The 16,860-nt window shown below is 34.6% G+C and overlaps 1 long non-coding RNA gene across 1 annotated transcript in view; it reads left to right on the top strand.

The window, feature by feature from the left end:
• The window catches only part of LOC103100628 (uncharacterized), a 31,164-nt gene extending 14,694 nt beyond the window's left edge, over positions 1 to 16,470 (top strand). The window contains exon 3 of the long non-coding RNA XR_471618.2: positions 16,244 to 16,470. This is a non-coding gene — a long non-coding RNA (uncharacterized LOC103100628). The remainder of the gene's footprint in view (positions 1 to 16,243) is intronic.
• Positions 16,471 to 16,860: the final 390 nt, after the last annotated feature.

Genomic DNA, 16,860 nt, shown 5'->3' with positions numbered 1-16,860 from the left:
TGTATTTATTCTCTATCAAAACCACCAAATTTAACATTAACCAAAAATATTTTTGGAAGAGAAAAGTTTAAATTTTTTGGTGTAATTTAGGTTAGCCAAAATGATGGGTTTCTTTTATTATCTGGGAGCATAAATATGAACTAATTTCTGTGGGCCATTTATTCAATAGTCAGCTGAAGACATAATTCAGTGATGCCTTTTTTGTACCCATAATAGAGGTTGCATATACAACAAAATTTGAGATCTCTCATTATTTCCTATCTGTTTTGAAATAATCCCTAGCCCACAGCAAAAAAAAAATTATGTTTGTGAATGAGTGAGTATTAAATAACCCTGTTACATATCTCTCATTCCATGTTTTTAGATAATAGGCTGGAAGGAACCTTAAAGATCATTCTAATCCCTTCATTCTACAGCTAAGGAACTAATGACCATAAAAGGTTAATTTATTTTTTTAAGGTCACACAGTAAGTGGGTAATCTGGGGTAAAAATTTAGGTCTTAGCTCAATCCAATGTTTTATCCACTGTTTAATGATTATTCCTCAGGCCTGAGTGGAGAAAGGTGGTTTATATGCAGGTGAAAAGAATAGTGGCAATTCAGGAAATAGAGTTATTCCGTGTGGAAAATAGATGAAAAATAAAACTCCATCCTTTTTTCCTATCAAACTTGAGTCAAAACAAATATTTTATTTTAATAAACTTAATAATTCTTATATATTCAAAATCAAATGTTTGATAATCAATTTAGATTATTCCCTGAAATATCAAAAGATATTAAAGCCAAAAATAAATAAACAAAGCAAAAAACAAGACATAATAGATTTTGCACAAGAAGTAACCTTAGAAACTTTCTATTCTGATCCCCTCATTTTACAGATGATCAAATTTAAGTTCAAAGATATTTGTTCAGGATCACCCAGATAGTGATGTAAGCAGGATCTGAATCCAAATTCTGTGTCTCCAGAGCCCATGCTCTTTCCACTATCATTTCTTTTAAATATAAAAATAATTCAGATGACATGACTGAGAAAAGCATATACTACCTCCCCCAAGTTTTGTTCCTCTTGTTGTTTGGTTTGGTTTGACTTTTCTTAAGCAAAATTTCCTGAATGTACAGAGTAATAATGGCTGATTCAATGACTATTGGGATTCTTGTTTTATAAACTAAGGTATTAACTGTGATGGAGATAAAAGTATCGAGGATCATGAAAGAGCAAAGTTTAACAATCTATCTTACCATTTATCTTTTCTCCCTCCTGCCCATCCTTTCTTCTCCTCTTCTTTCTTCTCCTTCTGATCTTCTTCCATGATACCTCTTATCATGTACAAGGTTGCATTGAAGCCTCTTCTCTCCTCTTCCCTGCTTTGAAACAGTTCTGAGAAAACCTTAGCTAGTAAGCATGTGTGAGGGGACCTAGGACAGAGAGAGCAATCTAGCTTTTGCTCTAAGGCTGGAATTCAAACTGTTGTGGGATCAGGTAACAACAACCTCCTGTATCACAATGGTTGATGAGCTTGACCTCTAAAACTTGTAGCTAGTCAATCTGTGCCATTCCCTCCATCCTAATACTTCACAGAGGATGTTAGTTTGAGCTTAAATGATATGCTTTGTAGTGAACATCTGCCGTTAGATTCCTGGCCAAAATACTGAAACATTTATGAAAATGGAGATGTTACTCAAATTTTCATTTTCCTATAGATAAGCTGCCTTTTGAAAGGTACAGCTATGCTGAAGAGGGAAAAAATATTTTAATGAAATCTCTCTGCTTAATGAGCCCATCATTTTTTCTTTAGGCAACAAAAATATTTCCTTTATATTAGGAAGACAGACAAAATGCTGAAATCATTGGAAAAAACAGGTTTTACCTACTGTCTGAAGTTGAAAAGGATGAAATATAGGTCTCCATAACTCTAGGTGAATACTATATGAAAATTAAAGTGACTTTTTTTTGGAAATTTTTTAAAATTTTATTTAATTGATTAATTTAGAACATTTTCCCAGAATTACAAAAACCATGTTCCTTCCCTCCCTTCCCCCCAACCCCCTCCCATATTCAATGCACAATTCCATTGGGTTTTACATGTGTCTTTGGTCAGGACCTATTTCCATATTATTGATATTTGCACTAGGGTGATCATTTAGGATTTATAACCCCAGTCATATGCCCATTGACACATGTGATCAGTTGTTTTTCTTCTGTATTTCTACTCCTGCAGATTTTCCTCTGAATGTGGATAGTGTTCTTTCTCATAAGTCCTTCAGAAATGTCCTGAATCATTGCATTATTGCTAGTATAGAAGTCTATTAGGTTCAATTGTACTACAGTGTATACAAATTTCTGTGTACAATGTTCTCTTGGTTCTGTTCCTTTCACTCTGCATCAATTCCTGGAGGTGATTCCAGTTCACATAGAATTCTTCCAGTTCATTTTTTTTTCTTTCAGCAAAATAGTATTCCATCACCAACAGATACCACAATTTCTTCAGCCATTTCCCCTTTCTTAGTTGTTCTTTGAATATTTAATAGAATTCACTTGTGAATCCATCAGGCCCTCGGATGTTTTCTTAGGGAGTTCTTTGATGGCATATTCAATTTCTTTTTCTGATATGGGGTTATTTAAGTTCTATTTCTTTATTTTTTGTAAATATTCATCCATATCACCTAGATTGCCATATTTATTGCTATATAATTGGGCAAAATAGTTTTTAATGATTCCCTTAATTTTCTCTTCATTAGAGGTGATGTCTCCCTTTTCATCTTGGATATGGTCAATTTGGTTTTCTACTTTCCTTTTTTCATTAGATTGACCAGTACATTGTATATTTTATTTGTTTTTTTTTTCTTTCAAAGTACCAGCTTCTAATATTATTTATTAATTCAATAGTTCTTTCACTTTTGATTTTATTAATTTCTCTTATAATTTTTAGGATCTGTAATTTAGTTTTCATCCGGGGATTTTTAACTTGTTCCCTGTCAAGTTTTTTTGATTTGCATGTCCAATTCATTGACCTGTACCCTCCCAAATTTGTTAATATATGAGCTCAAGGATATAAATTTCCCCCTGAGTACTCCTTTGGCTGTGTCCCATAGATTTTGAAAGGATGTCTCATCATAGTCATTTTCTTCAATGAAATTATTAATTGTTTCTATGATTTGTTCTTTAACTAACCTGTTTTAGAGAATTATATTATTTAGTTTCCATTTAATTTTTTTTTATTTTTCTCTCCATGTACCCTTACTAATTATTATTTTATTGCATTATGATCTGAAAAGGTTACATTTATGATTTCTGCTTTTTTGCACTTGTTTGCCATATTTTTATGCCCTAGTACATGGTCAATCTTTGTGAATGTACCATGTGCTGCTGAAAAGAAGGTGTATTCCTTTTTGTCCCTATTTATTTTTCTCCATATATCTATTAACTGTATTTTTTTTTCTAAAATTTCATTCACATTTCTTACCTCTTTTCTCATTTATTTTTTGTTCAATTTATCTAGTTCTGATAGAGGAATGTTCAGGTCTCCTGAACATCTCCTGGAAAAAAATGGTTTTATTATCTATTTCCTGCTTCAACTCCACTAGTTTCTCCTTTAGAGATCTGGATGTTATACATTTGGTGCATACATATTGAGTTTTTATATTTCCTCATTGTATATACTGCCTTTTGTCAGGATATAATTATGATACTTGTCTCTTTTGACTGGACCTATTTTTACTTTGGCTTTGTCAGATATTGTGGCCTGCCTTCTTTTTCTCAGGTGAGGCCCAATAGATCTTGCTCCAGCCTTTGATCTTTATCCTGTGAGTGTCTACCTGCCTCATGTGGGTTTCTTGTAGACAACATATGGTAGGATTTTGATTTCTAATGCACTCTGCTATTTGCTTTCTTTTTATGGATGAGTTCATTCCATTCACATTCAGAGTTATGATAACCACCTCTGGATTCCCCTACATTTTGGTAACCTCTCCTATTTCTGCCCTTTCTACTTTCACTATATCTTTTTAAAACAGTGGTTTGCTTATAATCAGTCCCCCTAATCCCCACCCTTGATATATTCCCTTTCTGCCGCCTCCCTTTTTGTTCCCTTCTTAATTTTTAGTTTCTATTAAGATCCCTCCCCCCTCTTTCCCTCCTTTTTTTTACTCCCTGTCACTCCCCCCTTAGTTTTTCCCTTCTCACGTTCCCTGTAGAGTAAGATAGAATTCTGTACCCCAATGGATCTAGATGCTCCTCCCTCACAGAATTGATTTCACTAGAGTAAAGTTTAAGTATTTCCTATTAGCACTCTCTTTCTCTTCTTCTTATAATAGTAATCTTCCCCTTCCCATATGCCTCTTGTGTGATATAGATTATTCTATTTATCTTATTCCTTCAAGTTTCTCTTCATTCCATCTTCTATTCCTCCTCCCTTTTTATTTTTATTTTGGCATATCATCTTAGAACACTTATTACCCCAGTCTTTACCTATGAACAAATGTTCTAATTACTATAATACTATATATAATATTTAAGAGTTACAAAAAGCATTTTCCAAATATTAATATAAATAATTTTATCTTATTGAAGCACTTAAAGAAGAAAATTTAAATAAAAAAAAAACATTCCCCCCCCTTTCCTCTCTCTTATTTACCTTTTCATGTTTCTCTTGATCTTTGTGTCTGGATATCAAACTTTCCACCTAGTTCTGGTCTTTTCTTTACAAATCCTTGGAAATCTTCTACATTGTTGAATGCCCAAACATTCCCCTGGAAATATATAGTCAGTTTTGATGATTAGGTGATCCTTGGTTAAGACCCAATACTCTTGCCTTTCTGAATATAATATTCCAAGCCTTGTGGTCCTTTAGTGTGGAAGCTTCCAGATGTTGTGTGATCCTGATTGGTGCTGCTTAATATCTGAATTATCTCTTTTTGGCTTCTTGTAAAATTTTTCCTAAGTTTGGAAGCTCTTAAATAGACAATTATCTTCCTGGGGGTTGTATTTTGTGGATTTAGTATAGAGGGTGTTCTATGAACTCTTTCAATATCAATTTTCCCCTCTTGTTCAAGAACATCAGGGCAGTTTTCTTGGATAATTTTTTGTAGTATGATGTCAAGGTTTCTGTTTATTTCTGGGTTTTCAGGTAGACCAATGATTTTCAAATTGTCTCTTTGTGCTCCGTTTTCTTGGCCACTCATCTTCTCAGTGAGATATTTCATGTTTACTTTTATTTTGTCAATTTTGATTTTTCTTAATTAATTCTTTCTGTTTTGCAAGATCATTGGCTTCTAATTGTCCAATTCTGGTCTTTAAAGACTGATTTTCCCCCCATAATCTTTTGATCTTCCTTTTTGTTTTGGTCTATCCTGTTTTTCATAGCTTTCAGCTGTTTAATTTTGACTGGATCAAATTTATTATCATTTCATTTGCTTTCTGGGTTGCTTTCTCCAATTGGGAGTTCCTGTCTTTTAAACTGTTATTTTCTTTTTGAACTATTTCTCACTTTGCTTGCCAATATTCTTCCATCTTTTTGGTAAAATCTGATTTAAATTCTTCAAGAGCTTGTGGCCAATTTCTATTGTTTTGGGAAAGTTTTAATGCATTTTTTGAAGGTCCTCTTCTGCTATTTCCTCTGTAGTCTGGATTTTTCCTCCATAAAAATTATCCAGGGTCAATGCCTTTTTCTTGTTTTTCTTGGTGTTGGGAAGCTGTTTTTCCTGGGCATTGTTTGTCATCATTATGATGGTTTTTCCTTCTCTTTCCAGTCAGAAGTCTGAGTGAGGTGGGCAGGCTCTCTGTGTATATGAAGCTAGAGAACACAGTTATCACAGTTTTTGCTTGAGACCATCTCTCTAGACTCCCTGGCTTCTACTGTTTCCAGTCATTCTCTATTCTATCTCTCCACCTGAGATCTGTGCTCTTCCACCTATTGGGGTCTCAAGTCTAGCTGCTCTCAGGGGTAGGCCTTTGGTCATCTTGGTCAGCTGCCAAGGACCTAGAGATGCCCCTGGCTTACTCACTGATTCTAGAGCTCTAGCTCTGAATCTAGTGCACTGGCTCCTTAGGTGGGATAGGGGAGGGTAGATCAGCTCATGTTTTGGTGGAAGCTATTTTACCCCCTCATGGTGTGGAAATGCCCAAATACTACATACCTTCAATTCTATGCCCTACTGAGGAGTCCCTTCATTGATATAAATTAAGATTTTTTTTTGTCCTTTTGAGGTTGTTTATATCAGTAGGCATTGAGGAGAGGTAGATTCCTGTGTCTAAGCTGTAGCCATGTTTATCTGGAAGTCCAAAAGTGCATTATAATGACCGTGACTCATATTTGCCTTAAAAGAAAATAATTATAATTTACAAAACATTTTACATGTTATCTCACTTGATCCTCACAAACCCTGTGATAGAGGTGTATTTATCATGCTGATTTTCTAAATAAGTACATTGTGGCTTGTAGTAAGGGATTTCTAGCAGGGCATAACAAGGCTAGCTAACAGCATGAGATGCTACAAACCAACATTCCACTCAGAACTCCCAGTAACTGGGACTAGACACAGAGGCAGTTGCAGAAAGCAGTTGGTGAACTCTGGAAGAGTGAGGCTAATTTCCTCTGGCAGTCAAGAGCTTTGAGGGAAGATAGCTGGTTATTTCTGAGGTGGACCCAGAGAGCCAGTGGTCCCTGTTCCTTTGGGCTTCCTTATTTCCTGCCTGTCCCTCTTACTGGAGCTATCCCTTCTTGCTGTGGAGAAGATTCCATCTGAGGGGTTAGTAGGATTGCTGCTTAACCCAAAGGAGGACTCCGGTGTTGTGAGGCCCTGTTCCTGAAAAAAGCCCTTTACCTTAAGTCTTATTTTAGAAATTTAGTTTAGAATAGTTATATAAGTATAAGGGGTTTAATCTCTAAGTGTGTTATAAATTAGCTAATCCCTGATCCCTTTTCCCTTTCTCTCGTTAGATAAATAAACTGTTAATTTATGTATAGTTTGAACCCTTCCTTTAACCCTCCCCATAACAGGCTGAAAGAAATTATGCAACTTGCCTGAGGTCCAACAACTATTAAATATTTAAAGGACTTGAACTAAGATATTCCTACCTCTAAATCCAATACTCTATCCATTGAAACACCAGGGTACTTCTTTGCTATGAATTGTGTCATGATGCTGCTAATGATGAATATAAGAAGGAGGTGTTCAGTCTCTTAACTAGCACTTATTAAGCACCTATTATGTATGAAATACTTCGCTTAGCACTGGGTACAAAAATTTACAATCTAATGGGAGTAACCACAAGCAAATAAATGTGTACAGAGTAATTGTATACAAAAAAAAGTAAGAAATAATTAATAGAGAGGAATTGCTGAAATTAAGATTTAGGAAAAGTGGGACTTCAGGGTCAACATGGCTGCAATCTAGACGCGAATTGCTTTCTCTCCCCAGCACCGAATGAAATAGACTCCCTCAAAAGAGCATAAAAATCATCTTTGGAAGAATGGAGGGACTCTCCAGTACCCCACAGAAACAATGGTATGTTCGGCTTGAACATTTCCACACTATAATAAGGAGGAAAAGCTTGCACAAAAATGTGAACTGAGCTGCCCTCCCCCCCCCCACCTTCTTGAACATAAAGAAGGAAACTATAAGAAAATTAGGTGAACACAGAGTAGTATACTCGTCAGACCTTTGGGAAGGGAAAGATTTTAAAACCAAGCAAGACTTAGAAAGAGTCACAAAATGTAAAATAAATAATTTGGAATACATCAAATTAAAAAGTTTTTGTACAAACAAAACCAATGTAACTAAAATCAGAAGGAAAGCAACAAATTGGAAAGCAGTCTTCATAAAAATCTCCGACAAAGGTTTAATTACCCAAATTTACAAAGAGCTAAATCAATTGCACAAAAAATCAAGCCATTCTCCAATTGATAAATAGGCAAGGGACATGAACAGGCAGTTCTCAGCCAAAGAAATCAAAACTATTAATAAGCACATGAAAAAGTGCTCTACATCTCTTACAATCAGAGAGATGCAAATCAAAACAACTCTGCGGTTATCACCTCACACCCAGCAGATTGGCTAACATGACAGCTATGGAAAATAATGAATGCTGGAGGGGATGCAGCAAAGTAGGGACACTAATTCATTGCTGGTGGAGTCGTGAATTGATCCAACCATTCTGGAGGGCAATTTGGAACTATGCCCAAAGGATGATAAAAGACTGTCTGCCCTTTGATCCAGCCATAGCACAGCTGGGTTAGTACCCCAAAGAGATAATAAGGAAAAAGACATGTACAAGAATATTCATACCAGCGCTCTTTGTGGTGGCCAAAAATTGGAAAATGAGGGGATTCCCTTCAATTGGGGAATGGCTGAACAAATTGTGGTATATGTTGGTGGTGGAATACTATTGTGCAAAAAGGAACAATAAAGTGGAGGAATTCCATGGAGTCTAGAACAACCTCCAGGAAGTGATGCAGAGTGAAAGGAGCAGAACCAGGAAAACATTGTACACAGAGACTGATACACTGTGGTACAATCGAAGGTAATGGACTTCTCCATTAGGGTCAATGCAGTGTCCCTGAACAATCTGCAGGGATCTAAAAAACACTATCCACAAGCAGAGTATAAACTGTGGTAGTAAAAACACTGAGGAAAAACAACTGCTTGACTACAGGGGTGGAGGGGATATGACTGAGGAGAGACTCTAAATGAACTCTCTAATGCAAATACCAACAACACAGAAATGGGTTCAAGTAAAGACATGTGATACCCAGTGGAATCATGCGTCAGCTATGGGAGAGGTGGGGGGGGGGGAGAAGGAAAAGAAAATGATTTTTGTTTCCAATGAATAATGTTTGGAAATGACCAAATAAAATAATGTTTATTTAAAAAAAATAAGGTTACATATACCAACAACAAAAAAAAAGATTTAGGAAAAATAAAGACCATAATAGGAAAAGAAAAGTTGATAGTAAGAAGACACAATATATATGTATAATGAAATAAACTAGTACCTTGATACAGATATTGAAGCTGACTTTATATCCCCATGTCCTGCCCTATCCCTACCTTTTCTTTCTCTCCCTTTGCCCCTGGGGATTTCTTAGCGCAAAAGTCAAAAATGATATATAGAAATGGAATTGTCATTTAGCCCAATGAAATTAGGTAGATAGAATAAATTATTTAATCTTAAAAATTATAGTTGCACTTTAGTTTTAATGATTTGAAATTATTTCCCAAAATATATCCTAAAACTTTATTTCAACATGTATCAGACTTGGTTCCTATAGTTTGATGAATAGTTTTTAAATTGAACTTGAGACTTTCCAGAAGAAAGAATTGAAAAATGGGAAAACACACACTTAGGAATTTCTCAGGTACACCCTAGGCCAGGGGATGATATTTATGAATTGATTGGACTTGGTATTCATTTCAGATTAAAAGTTTCAAATTCAAAACCTTTCATAATTCCTTTGGATTTAATGAACTCCATCATATAATATTATTGCTAGAGAAGTGAAGAGTTTTTGTTTTCTAAATGACTCATGACAAATGACCAGGTACTTAAAATATATTAATGAATAAAATCGTGGCATAAGTGAAAATGACTCATTTTAGCCTCATTTAGAGACAAATAGACTGAAAGTGCTTTGCATGAATCTCAGTAAGTAAAAATTTGGCTATTTCTTATTCTAAGATAAATAATCATAGACATTTATAGATGGTAAAAATGCAACTCTTACTTTAAATTGCAAGAATTATGAAGTCATAATTTCAAAATTGCCAGTGCCACTCCAACTAATTGCAAAACCTTTTTTATCCACCACTCCTTCCCAATTAACTGCCAATAAAAGAATATTAATAATATTTATAAAGTCCTAATGGAAAGAAATAAGACTCTACATTTTAAGCTAAAGTACTATTTGTTGATGGTGAGCTTCTCATAATTCAGTAGAGCATGTTTTCTAAGTAAATTAATTTGTAGTTTGTGGCATGAAAGATGATTCAGGGGAAAAAAAAAATATTGATTTAAAACTTCCTTGCCGGAATGAATTTCCTAAGTGTTAGAGTTCTGATACTGTGTGCCATTTCTGCTCTTTTTGAATAACACCCCCCAGGCTCCTTCTTCTCTCCACACAATGTACAGAACACTAGTAATTGAGATCATTTTTCTCGTATTGAGGATTTTTTTTCTATAAAAGAATACTATCATTCTTACCCTCACTTTGATACAAAAGTTCAAAGGCCCCCTGGACTCTAACTAGTTCAAAGTCTCCCAAACCCTTTCCTCTGCTTTAACACCCTTCATTTTCTCTCTCTATGAGAGTTGAAAACAACTCTTAGAGGCTAAAATGAGATACCACAATTGAAAAAAAAATAGAGGATTGATACTATAATCTTGGATAATTTCAGGGAAAATTATTTGGGAATGGGAGTGACATCCATGTTTATTTTATTTTTTGATAAAAAATAAAAAAAATTATTTTTGATAAAAATCTTAGAATGAATTTTATATGCAATAAGAATAAATCATCAATTTGCTTCTGGAGTTATATGGATATACATGATAGAAAATGTATGAGTGCTAGTGAGATTGGGGAAGTATAAGGTTGATATTTAACTCTTGCTGCCCTTCTTCCACTATTATCCTACACATACCCCATCTACAATGCAATTGCTCCCATATATTCAATATTATCCCTTGCCTAAATTTTCCTATTTGGAAGTTACGCAATTGGGCCAAGACATGTTTTTACTTCCAAAGAAACGGGGCTTAAAAACATCAACTCTGAAAGATCAATACTGCTTTCTTCCTTATGATCATTTTAATCTCATTAGAACTATTCCCTTTCATGCTTTCTCTAGTATGGAAGGGTCAGTACAGGTAATGAATCAAGATGCAGCATATATTCTCAGTAAAACTAGTTAAGAAGGAAAGAAATATTTATTAAACTTGTACTGTATTCCAGGCACTAAGCGAAGTGCTGGGTATACAAATTGGTTATTATCTTTCCTGCTTAAAGAGAATCCACATGAAATCATAGGTGATGCATTTTGGCTCCTCCACAAACTGTACATAAGTGAGACTGAGTTGCTCAGAGTGATCAGCCTCAATCCAGTCCAATATCAAGACAGAAGTCAAGAAGACTGGTGATGCCCTTGGATGCAGTGGATGACTCTGGCATCTTCGATGTCTGATCAAACTCTAAGCACTGCACAGTACCTGCTTCAGCCCTCTTCATGGGTATTGGAACAATTTTTTTCTAATCTACCCTTTCCACTGGGGTACGTCTTCCTATGCCTAGAGCAGATTTCTCTCTAATTCTGGGACAGGTTATCAGTTATCTTCAGATTTTTTTAGCCCTCCTGCCAAGGTGGTTTACTGGGATGGGGCACCAAGGAATGCTTTGCTTTATAGTAGTCACAGGTGAGAGCTGGGTGGCAGATGGACACCAAAGGAAGATGAACACCCTAGAAAAAATGGAGACTATAGGAGGGATTTACCAGTGGAAGTAGGGTGGTGGGACTCTTGGAGGAATATCCCAAGGTGAGTGGAGTAGGTGGTAGTATGCTGTTCCTGGGTGAGGAAGCCTCAGGCACTGAGGGAAGTTGCCAATAAATTGGCAGTTGAGTATGTATGAACTAAAAAGAAGATCCTGAGGAAGGAAGAAATCTTGATTTATGAAATATAAAATGACAGAATCATAAAGGAATCTGAAAGAGCTCCTAATCCAGCCCTCTGCCTTCTGAGAGCATGTAAGTTATATCCCTTAACTTCTACCCAAGTCAAGGCCTCCAAGATAGCCATCATTTCCTCTTTTTATCCTTTGTAGTTCTATGCCTTTCATTTGCTTTATGTAGGATTTTTCTGAATCACACCCTTCTATGGATGAATCCAAAAGAAGCAACTGAAAAATCAACACGGCTTCTTCCATATGATCATGTTCATCTCATTAGTGGTATTCCCTTTGATGCCATCTGTAGTGGCTATAGTTATTCCTTCAAAATGGGAAAATCTCTTTTCCTCCTGTTCTTTAGTAGTTATGGGTTAGATTTAATGATGTAGCACAAGGACATAGGAACACAATTTCTTGGCTTTCAGTTACAATATGTTTATTTCATCTTGTATTATTTAGTCAGATATTAAATGTGACATACTTTTAAATAAATTTCTACTAAAATGTGTTTACTTCAGTAACTCATTTTATCTTCATTTTTTTTGAAAATATATGGCATTTTATTGTATATTCCTCTATTTCTATAAGAGGATAGAATATTTGCCTCATTAGTCTCTTGGTGCAGAAGATCAAGTATCAGACTGCAATTTAGTGTTTTAAAGGAATACAACTACATAAACACATACAAAAACAATGCCCTAAATGTCAGTTGATAAAAGTAGCAATGTTATATATATTTATATATATATATGAAAGAAAGAGTATCCTGAATGAATCCTAGTGTGCCTTGAAGCATGAGATTTCATTTATACCTAATAGCAGGAATAACAAAAATAATAAAAAACGTTACTGTTTATAAACTTATTCAACCTCCTTAAAACTCTAAGGGCTCCCATTTCAGTAATCTATAAAAGTAAAATTACATGGCATATGATCTGGTCATTTTCTAATTTCTTCTGATATCTATAATCTCCAAGTAGCATATTACTTTCAAAATTATTATAGTATACAGTACAAGTTATTGATCTAAGTGTAATTTCTGTTATATTGCTTTCTGGGAAGTTATTTTCTAGGTAATTCATCTTTTTCCATTGAAAGATATTTAACTTTAATGATTAGTTGATGTGATTTTTTTTTAATTTTTAAAATTTATTTATTTAGTCATATTAGAAAATTATTCTTTGGTGACAAGAATCATATTCTTTCCCTCCCATAGCTTTCCCCACACTTCTTGTAGCCTACATGCAATTTCACTGGGTATTACATGTGTCCTTGATCAGAACTTATTTCCATGTTGTTGGTATTGGCATTAGGAAATTCATTTAGAGTCTACATCCCCAGCCATACACTCTTGACACATGTAATCAAGCAATTGTTTTTCTTCTGTGTTTGTCCTCCCACAATTTTTCCTCTGAATGTGGATAGTGTTTTTTTCTCATAGATCCCTCCAAGTTGTTCAGTATCACTGCATTGCCACTAATGGAGAAGTCCATTATGTTCAATTATACCACAGTGTATCGGTCTCTGTGTACAATGTTCTCCTGGTTCTGCTCCTCTCACTCTGCATCACTTCCTGGAGGTTGTTCCAGTCCCCATGGAATTCCTCCACTTTATTATTCCTTTGAGCACAATAGTATTCCATCACCAATATATACCACAATTTGTTCAGCCATTCCCCAATTGGAGGGCAGCCCATCATTTTCCAATTTTTTGCTACCACAAAGTGCAGCTATGAATATTCTTGTACAAGTCTTTTTCCTTATTATCCCTTTGGGGTACAAAACCACCAGTGCTATGGCTGGATCAAAGGGCAGACAATCTTTTAGCGCCCTTTGGGCATAGTTCCAAATTTCCCTCCAGAATGGTTGGATCAATTCACAACTCCACCAGCAATTCATTAATGTCCCGATTTTGCCACATCCCCTCCAGTATTCATTACTTTCCATTGCTGTCATGTTAGCCAACCTGCTAAGTGTGAGGTCATACCTTAGAGTTGTTTTTATTTGCATCTTTCTGATTATAAGAGATTTAGAACATATTTTCATGTGCTTATTAATAGTTTTGATTTCTTTAACTGAAAATTGCCTTCCTTCATGAAGGACCATCATATCATCTGCAAAGAGTGATAGCTTGGTCTCCTCATTGCCTATTTTAATGCCTTAAATTTCTTTTTCTTCTCTAATTGCTACTGCTAATGTTTCTAGTACAATGTTAAATAATAGAGGTGATAATATTCATGCCCCTGGCCCATTTATCAACTGGAGAATGGCTTGATTTTTTTGTACAATTGGTTTAGTTCTTTATAAATTTGAGTAATTAGACCTTTGTCAGAGGTTTTTGTTATGAAGATTTTCCCCAATTTGTTGCTTCCCTTTTAATTTTGGTTTCATTGGTTTTGTTTGTACAAAAACTTTTTAATTTAATATAATCAAAATTATTTATTTTACATTTTGTGATTTTCTTCTAGCTCTTGCTTGGTTTAAAAATCTTTCCTTTCCCAAAGATCTGACATGTATACTATTCTGTGTTCACTTAATTTTCTCAGATTTTCCTTCTTTATATTCAGGTCATTCACCCATTCTGAGTTTATCTTAGTGTAGGGTGTGACATGTTGATCCAAACCTAATCTCTCCCATACTCTCTTCCAATTTTCCCAGCAGGTTTATCAAATAGTGGATTTTGGTCCCCAAAACTGGGATCTTTGGGCTTATCATAGACTGTCTTACTGACATCACTTACCCCAAATCTATTCCACTGATCTTCCTTTCTGTCCCTTAGCCAGTACCAAATTGTTTTGATGACCATTGCTTTATAGTATAGTTTAAGATCTGGGACTGTAAGTCCTCCTTCCTTTGCATTTTTTTTATGCTTTCCCTGGATATCCTTGATCTTTTGTTCTTCCAAATGAACTTTGTTATTTTTTTCTAATTAAGTATTTTTTTTTTTTGGTATTTCAATGGGTGTGGTAATAAATAAGTAAATTAATTTGGTTAGGATAGTCATTTTTATTAAGTTAGCTCATCCTACCCATGAACAATCAATGTTTTTTTCCAATATTTTAGATCTAGTTTTAATTGTGTGGAAATTGTTTTGTAGTAGTGTTCGAATACTTCCTGTGTTTGTCTCTGCAGATAGATTCCTATGTATTTTATATTGTCTAGGGTGATTTTAAATGGAATTTCTCTTTCTAATTCTTGCTGCTGAGAAGTGTTGGAAATATATAGAAATGCTTATGACTTATGTGGGTTTATTTTGTATCCTGGAACTTTGTTAATGTTCTTGATTATTTTGACCAGTTTTTTGGTTGATTCTCTAGGAATCTTTAAGTGGACCATCATATCATCTGCAAAGAGTGATAGCTTGGTTTCCTCATTGCCTATTTTAATGCCTTCAATTTCTTTTTCTTCTCTAATTGCTACTGTTAATATTTCTAGTATAATGTTAAATAATAGAGATAATAATGGGCATCCTTGTTTCACTCCTGATCTTATTGGGAATGCATTTAATTTGTCCCCATTGCAGATGATGTTTGCTGAGGATTTTAGATAAATACTATTTATTATTTTTTAGGAAAGGCCCTTCTATCCCTATGCTTTCTAGTGTTTTCAACAGGAATGAGTGTTGTATTTTGTTGTAGGCTTTTTCTGCATCTATTGAGATAATCATGTGATTTTTGTTGGTTTGCTTGTTAATATGGTCAGTTATGTGAATGGTTTTCCTAATATTGAATCCTCCTTGCATTCCTGGTATGAATCCTACCTGGTCATAATGGATAACCCTTGTGATGACTTGCTGGAGTCTTTTTGCTAGTATCCTATTTAAGATTTTTGCATCTATATTCATTAGGGCGATTGGCCTATAGTTTTCTTTCTCTGTTTTTGACCTGCCTGACTTTGAAATCAGTACCATGTTTGTGTCATAAAAGGAATTTGGTAGAACTCCCTCTTTTCATATTATGTCAAATAGTTTGTTTAGTATTGGGATTAGTTGTTTGAATTTTTGATAGAATTCATTTGCAAATCCATCTGGAACTGGGGATTTTTTCTTAGGGTGTTCTTTGATAGTTTGTTCAATTTCTTTTTCTGATATGGTGTTATCTAGGTATTCTATTTCTTCCTCTGTTAGTCTAGGCAATTTATATTTTTTGTAAATATTCATCCATATCACCTAGATTGCCATATAATTGGGCATAATAGTTTTTAATGATTGCCTTAATTTCCTCTTCATTGGAGGTGAGGTCTCCCTTTTCATCTTGGAGTAATTCATATTTGGAAGTTCATGAAATAATTGATTACTGAACTTGATTCATTCTTAAGCTTCATTTTTATTCTACTCTTAAGCTCCATTTTTATTCCATTCTTCAACTTTTTCATCTTTGTTTTGATTACTTCTGACTTACTATAAAGTTTGGGGTTTGAAAGTGCTATTTCCTCTTCATCTGTACTTCCCCCCCTGTAAGATTTAAAATTATTTCCAATAACTCCAAGTATTAATTTCATAAAGTTTATTAATAATTACTTGAAGTAGAAGGAATAAAAACCTATTGTCTTTTTCTTACTAAAAACATTCTATTATTTTATCTAACAGATAACAAATTGAAGTAAGAAGTCAAAAACACAATTGCTACAAAAACATAATTGGAATTAATAACAACCATAAAATAATTGAAAATGAATCTGGAAGAATTGAACCAAAATCAACAACAACAAAAAAATAAAACATGCAAACCTCCAATAAAGAGATTAAAAAATACCTCCCATCACTCTTTTTGAGGTCAATGTGTATCGCATTTTATATTTTTTCAGACTTTTTTAATATATTGGTAGGATTTTTTCTCTTTTTAAAAAAGTATTCTTTGAAAGTGAAAGGAATACTGACTATAACAATTAGCTTGATTTGCTGAAGCTTCCATTCTACCAGCCCCAACCCCCCCCCCCCAGTGTTTTCTGATGCATAACAATAATCTTTTATGATTGTAAACTAAGCTTTGAGAAACAGGGACCTACCAACTGAACCTTGACCTACCTGCACTCCTGGTCCTGGATTGAGGATAACTCTAGAAACTTTTCCTGATAAAATGATCATTATCTCAGCAGGATGGTATAATGAGGAACTGTCCTAGAAGGATGTTACATGTTACACCCCACCTAGGAAATCCTCAAGACCAGTTAAGCACCAAACCCTTGGCTTATGGAAACAAAGTT

Source organism: Monodelphis domestica, chromosome 8 (genome assembly GCF_027887165.1).
Source record: "Monodelphis domestica isolate mMonDom1 chromosome 8, mMonDom1.pri, whole genome shotgun sequence".
NCBI classification, from domain to species: domain Eukaryota; kingdom Metazoa; phylum Chordata; class Mammalia; order Didelphimorphia; family Didelphidae; genus Monodelphis; species Monodelphis domestica.
The sequence above is the reverse complement of the archived record's forward strand: the minus strand, read 5'-3'. Positions and strand labels throughout refer to the sequence as shown.